Raw genomic sequence first — 7,008 nt, forward strand, 5'->3', positions numbered from 1 at the left:
TGAATCCCAATGGCGGAGGGAAACAGTGCCTCTGGCAAAGCTAGCTTTCCAACTGAATGCATATACCAAAGTGGATGGTATATGACCTAACAACACTTCAATTCTTGGGTGAGCTGAGAGGAAGGGTGGGGGAGGAGGTGGAGAGAGGGGACATAAGGTTATCAAAAAAGAAATAAGGAACACTGGGTGCTTTTTATTGTTCTCCAAACCTGGCCTGGGAGCCGCCAATGACCCTTGTGAAAACAAACAAACAAAAAAAAGATTAAAGGGAAGCCAAAGATAGAGATCTTAACAAAAGATCTGTTAGTCAAGACATTTTGTATTTGATATTTTTAGGTCCCCCTTGGCAGGAGACAAATTCCTCTCCTGTTTTTTTTCTCCCTTCTCCCCTCCCTCTTGCTCTCATTTGTAAAGCAAAGGTTATCTCGGGGCCTTCCCCTCTGATTTAACTTGGCCAGAAGACCTTGGATCCATTTTACCAATATCTTTTTTTCCCCCTTTTCTCTTTAATTTTTGAAACCGCAGGTATGATAAGGGAAATTTCTTCCATATGTTATTGCTTCATCTGTGCTTACATCATTCAAATGTTACATCTAGAGACCGTTTTGATGTCCAAGGTCCTTGAACTTTATCAATAACAATAATAACAATGATAATAACTCACATGCATATAAGCTTTTAAGCTCCACATGAGATTTGAATGTATTTCAAATACATGGATAAGGATGTGTGTGTGTGTGTGTGTGTGTGTGTGTGTGTGTGTGTGTGTGTGTGTGTGTTTCCTGTCTCAAGAACAGGAAGTCATGTTTTGCCTTGAGTTAACGGAACTCTCCCACCAAACGACTTGGGCTCTGTTCAAAATTCCCAACACGTGAATTTTGAGTGTCCTCTAAAAATGTAGTCTGTCCTTTCCTTTCACCACAGTGTTCCCATGGTAAACATATTAAAAGTAGAAATACCCCACGTGTGGGACAAAAACTCTCTAAACCTTACTCACTTTTTTGAATGTGTTCAGCAAGTTGGGAAAACATCTGGATGAGGTTGCTATTTCATTTTCGTTGGTTTTTTTTTTAATGCATTCATTAATACTTTTACATCTTAAAATAAATTAATGGCCTTTAAGCCCTTTGCACAAAAAAAAAGAAAGAGAAAAGACTTCTAACTTGACAGCCTAAATGATAAGTTGCAGCCTGGTGTATTTTGAAATGGACCAAACATAAATCCGCCTTAAATAGGGGGTTTTAATTGGAAGCCACACTGACCCTTAACTCCAGCGGTGCTACCACACAGCTTGCTATAATGAAGACTGACAAATTGTCTTAGCTGGATGCAGGCTTTCAATTTACTTCACTAACGTCCTTGCCATACTAAGCGTCAGGAATGAAATACACATTTCACAGCTGTTGGGAAGTCTATGGTGATCTACAGTACCATCTGCTGAACAATAATGGGTCCTTCCATTGTGGGAGCAGGTGCCTCAAAGAAGCCAGGGCAAAGGAGGGGCAGAAAAATTTCCTATTCACTAGCAGTGGGAAGTTTACGCCTACCTGCTGAACTACTCTGGGTTTCCATTGCACTTAACTGTGTGATCACCTGTCTTGCTTCAAGGTCATGATGGCCCGGGGTTGAAAATCTTTCCCAGGGTCCTGTTGAGTTTTTAGAAGGCAAAGAAAGCAGCAAAGAGCCACCCTGTCTGTTTGGGAGGTTGCTATTTAGCTAAGATTGAGACCAATCCAGGAAACGAAATTTTGAGGCCAAAATTAAAATAGCACATTTGTTCCTTGCAATTTGACTTTAGAATCCCCTAAGGCTCTTTAGCACAGAAAGCCTTATTTTTTTCATTTGAGAGATGGTGTGCACCATATGGATTATTTTTTTGTTTTACAAATTACATTTGCCAAGAGTGCCTTGGTGACACACAGCACTTCATTTCCATGAGGGTCCCTGGAGATAACATGTACTTTCAAACCTATTTGTATTTCTTTGGGTAAATGTAAACATGCAACAGAAAACAATTCTATTTAGCAAATAATACTCTCATCATTTTTAGGCAGAATAAGTCATAATTACAGCAGGTCTGGACGATCACTATCACTTAATGTTCAAAGAGCACCAACTCCAACCTAGGTAAAAAATCAGAAAACAAAACAGAGTGAGGAAAGATCCTTGCCCCCAAGAACTCACAGGCTAAATAGCAGATGTATACTGTGTATACATGGCGCTCCTGATTTGACTGAGTCTGCTGGGGAAGTAAGTGAAACAACTGGTCAATTCAAACAGTTCATTTGATTTTTCCCACATTGAGCTGCCAGTTAGTTTGACTGAATTGATTGACCAAACTGATTCATTATTTTGTCCTCTGAAAGGCACAAGCACTGTGAAGACAAGGAAAAAAGACATGATGTGAGTAAGGAAGAATGGGCCAATATTCTTGGAAAGAGACGTGAACAAAAAGAAGTCGTGTGAGCTTTTCCATTCTCCACCATCTTTGTTGCCCATCGTGGCTGAGGGTGTCACATAGAAGACTGTGGTTCTCTGGGACTGACTGAAAGCACACTCCAGTAGACAATGATGACAGTATGGAGGGTTAGGGTTGGTTTTTTTTTTTAACTTTTTATTTGAGTGGCATTAAAAGTTCTTCAAACCTTCTCCAGAGTTCTTGGCTATGTTTTACCAAGGTTGGCAGTCTCAGAATAACAGGCTCTCTCAAAAGCTTTCCAGTGCTTTCTCATTGGCTCTCTCAAAAACTGACTTGAGATTGCAATTTAAATCTGAAGAGTTCAGTCACTGTTCTTAAGAGGCAGTATAGTTCAAATCCTGCCTCTGACATTCACTAGCTGTGTGACCTTGAGCTAATGGCTTGACTTTTCTGAGCTTCATTTTCTACATTTTATAACAGGGGTAATCAGACCTGAAGTAGTTATCTCACAGGATTGTCACAAGGTTCAAATGAGCAGGCAGACCATTAAGTATTGCATTCTTGAAGTGCTATAGACCATTAAACACTATATAAATGTATGTTATTAAAGAAATGTCTCTTTAATTACTCAACCACCCTAAAGCTAAGGTCCTTTTCTTTCTTTTCTAGGCAGTATTCAAAACATACTCATATTAACAGCACATAGAGAAGGTCCTTGCCCTTTGCATAGCTTTCTGAAGTTTACTTTTGTAGGTGTGGTTTGGGGTAAACAGAATTGACTGGACTTTAGGAGCTGTTGGGGGTCAGTTAATACTTGGATGTTGTAACCCTATTTCTAAGGTCAGACTGAAGGAAAATTGTGAAGTGGCAAAGTTTATCTTAAGTGTTCCTCTGGGCCTATATAAAGGAAACAGAAAGCTGTTCATTATTATCTAACAAGTTTAAAGATGGCATACATGGATGTTACTGACCGTGGATCGTTGCCCCAAGTTCTGTATTTACACAAGTTGGTCCAGTTCTTAGGGCTATGCAAAATATTTCGTTTCTTCTTTGGTTTGTTATGTAGAGCGAATCTGGGAAAATCTCTGGATATTGTTTGTGCCTAGGTCTATATAGATCCCATACAAGCTCTCTTTAATGCATACCTCAGACAGGACAGCCTTTATTTTGCCCCTTAGAAATTCAAGCAAAAAATAGAAGGGCTCTTAATGCACAGAGGTCAGAATAACCCACAGCAAATCAACACAATTCTTCTCCCTTTTCACATGGTCCTAAAGTCCTCCAAAGTCATAGCATTTCCCTCATGAGGGAAATGAATTTGAAGTAACTTATGGATCAACACCTCTGACATTTCGCTGAATCTTTTATTGTTGTCTAGTCATTTTTTTCAGTCATGTCCAACTCTTCATGACCCCATTTGGAGTTTTCTTGGCAAGGTTACTGGAGTGGTTTGCCATTTCCTTCCCCAGCTCATTAGACAGATGAGGAAACCGAGGCAAATGGGGTTAAATGACTTGCCCAGGGTCACACAGCTTGTAAATGTCTGAGGCTGGATTTGAACTCAGGAAGATGAGTCTTCCTGACTTTAGGCCTGACATTTTATCTACTATACTACCTAGCTGTCCCTCACTGAATCTTACTTTCTATATATCCCATCTAGAATCCTAGACTCAGAGCGCTACCCTATGGTTTGGAATCCATAGAATGGAGATGCACTTGGGGATGATAGACAAGCAAATCCTAACCTCATCAGACCAATACCATCCAAATAAGACACAATAAAAGCAGAATGGAAAGTTCAGGCCTTGCTCCCCCATATTATGGTTTAGTGACATGTTGATCTTCCTTTTGTCACTGGGGGCCAGATGTATGATAGTCCTCTGTTTACAGGAGGTGTGAAACTTAGGAAAGTACTCTCCTCTCTACAGAAGACCAGTTCTTAAGACTCTGTAACGTGGAGTTGTTCTTGAGACAATCCTGAGGCTGGTGCTGTCCAAGAAACTCTCTTTTCTCTAGTTTAAAGGTTAAACTCTGGCAACACGCTGCCTAGGAAATTTCCATTCTCCAGCTAGAAGGCCAGATTCTAGAACTCTTCAGCTTGGGACTCCAGTGGACAATCATGAGGAATTCACACCCTTTTGCCCTTGGTTCCCCTCTCCTTGGTTCTTATGTGATTGAGAGATTATGCCACTACCTATCCAAGACTGGGTCCAGGGACTCAACCTTGCCCATGACTTCTCCTTTCAGGTCATGGGGGTGAGCATATCTGCTTCTGCAATATGCTCTTCCTTAGGCAGCCCTGCCCCTGGGCAGGGAATCTTACTGCCTTCTCCATCTTAAGAATTAGGTCCACTCTTACCTTTATGCTACTTTGAGGCTGGAAAAAGGGAAGGAAAAAAAGTGTAAGCTCTCATCTAGATTCTAGATACCAAGGTATGGCTCCTCCCCCCGAAATCCATTCTATAACAGTGAAAGCCAACCAGTTCATATTGAGATAAGTTCCATCAGTGAATTCCACCCTTCAGTAGGCACCAAAGGTTAATTCTAACCCCTCCTTCAGAAGACATAATTAAAGTCCCACACAAAGGTGCAGGACCCTTTAAGTCTGCCAATGTGGTCAGTGAACTCCCTTGAGTCAATTACAGATTTATTTCTGACAAATTGCCTGGAAATGGAATTTCTGAATTTTCCCACTGACTTTCAATTTAGAATGGTAGATGCATTCTTCTAGAAAACATTTTGACTTCAAAGATATGATCAAATTTCACTTAAGAATGCAAAAAATAATTAAAGGAAACTATAAATGAGCAACAGTGATAAAGCTCATAATAACTTGTTTCTGTATTTGAAGAGTCAAAGAAAAAAACAGTGACAGCTTAACTGAGCGGAAGACACCAGGCTAAAAAGTCACTTTGCTTCTCTAAAATCTGCCCCAGTTTTTTATTTATTTTTTAAACAGAAGGAGAACATGCCCTTTTCTTTGGTTGCTTGGTACTGGTCTTAGCACTTTGTAGAAGCTGACGGTTTTTATTTTGTTTTTTTGTTTTTGTTTTTGTTTTTGTTTTGGTGAGGCAATGGGGTTAAGTGACTTGCCCAGAGTCACACAGCTAGTAAGTGTTATGTGTCTGAGGCCGGATTTGAACTCAGGTCCTCCTGAATCCAGGGCCGGTGTTCTACATACAGCACTGCCTAGCTGCCCCAAAGCTGATGATTTTTAGAGGCTGATAGATCAGTTTGGGCTGAAGTGAAAGGCACAAAGCGTTAACAACTGAATAACATCCATTGAAGAAATTTAGGAATATGTACATTAAAACATACCACTTGGGGAATAGATAAAATCATTGTAAAATGAATCATCAGGTAGTTTTTTGACCCAAATTCTGTAAATTTGAATTCCCATATACTAAGTTTGTGTATAATGATCACATAGGTCAAGAGCTGGAAGGGACCACAGAATGCATCTAGTCCAAGTACCTATTTTATAAATGAGGAAACTGAGCCCCGGAGAGATTGTGACTTATCCCAGGTTACGTAGGTGGTTTCGGAGGAGAGATTTAGACTCAGAGATTTGACTCTAGATTCAATGTGCCTTCTCTTCCATCAACTAAATAATTCCATTTCCTTTAACCTTTTCTCATGGAGCCCCTTTCCCACCCTTGACTCATTTTTGTTGTTCTTTCTGGACCTTTTCCAAATTCTCCCTATTTTATTTCAGTCCCCAAGCCTGAAGCTAAACTCAGTGCTCCAGTAAGAGGCCTACACAAAGTTGAGAGTAAAGGGCGGATTACTTTGTGGTTTTCACATGCCATAGACTGATGCACTAATCCATAAAATATCCCCATAAAGTATTTTGCCCTCAATTACAAGGGGAGAAGCTCAGGCATAGGCGGCAAGAGTGAAGGACTTGTGCTAACGTTGCAAAAAACCCATGGTAAGGACAGCATCTTTCCTCTGAGGCCATTTTTCAATTGACTCCAGCCCTTTGCCTCTACTCGTTTTCAGGAGAAATGCCACAGAAATCCTCTCTGTCAAATTAGAATGAGTAAGATGTTGGCTTTGGGTTTTATAAGTACATAAATGGTGTTTGAATTTTAATACAGCTAGAGGGGGTCAGCCCTGGGCACCAAGTTATAAATGTAGAGATTAAAACCATGTGGAAGCAAAAATCAGAAAGAAGTCTGCAAATTGAAAGGGCTTGGTTCATTTGGTTTTTTTTGGTATTGGCTGTTACCTTTTAATCTATGAATCCCAAACAGATAATTGGAGCACAACCCTTAAAAGGCATGAAACTTAATGGCTCCTTAATCCTTCTCTTCCCCCTGTCCTTTTAACAGAGGATTTCAATTAGGCCAGTTGAGGAAGTACAAAAAACAGCTCAGGTTTCACAATTCCGAAAATTTTCATCTCTTGATGACACACCTCCATGACAAACAGCATGCATGATTTATTATTGTCCACCTTAATTCATAGGTCCAGGGACAGCAGGAAGGCACCTGTTTAGTTCATGCTGAGGACCCTCACATCTAGCACACTCAAGGACTGTGTGTCCATTGGTGCTTGATATCGCTTGCTGCTGAAGAAGCTAGGTA

At 40.4% G+C, this 7,008-nt stretch overlaps 1 long non-coding RNA gene across 1 annotated transcript in view; it reads left to right on the forward strand.

Annotated features, from left to right (window-relative positions):
* LOC110211205 (uncharacterized) overlaps positions 1-2,617 on the forward strand; it is a 56,884-nt gene extending 54,267 nt beyond the window's left edge. Inside the window, exon 3 of the long non-coding RNA XR_002325303.1 lies at positions 2,367-2,617. This is a non-coding gene — a long non-coding RNA (uncharacterized LOC110211205). The remainder of the gene's footprint in view (positions 1-2,366) is intronic.
* Positions 2,618-7,008: the final 4,391 nt, after the last annotated feature.

This window comes from Phascolarctos cinereus, unplaced genomic scaffold (genome assembly GCF_003287225.1).
Source record: "Phascolarctos cinereus isolate Bilbo 61053 unplaced genomic scaffold, phaCin_HiC Scaffold_1;HRSCAF=81, whole genome shotgun sequence".
Lineage (NCBI taxonomy): Eukaryota > Metazoa > Chordata > Mammalia > Diprotodontia > Phascolarctidae > Phascolarctos > Phascolarctos cinereus.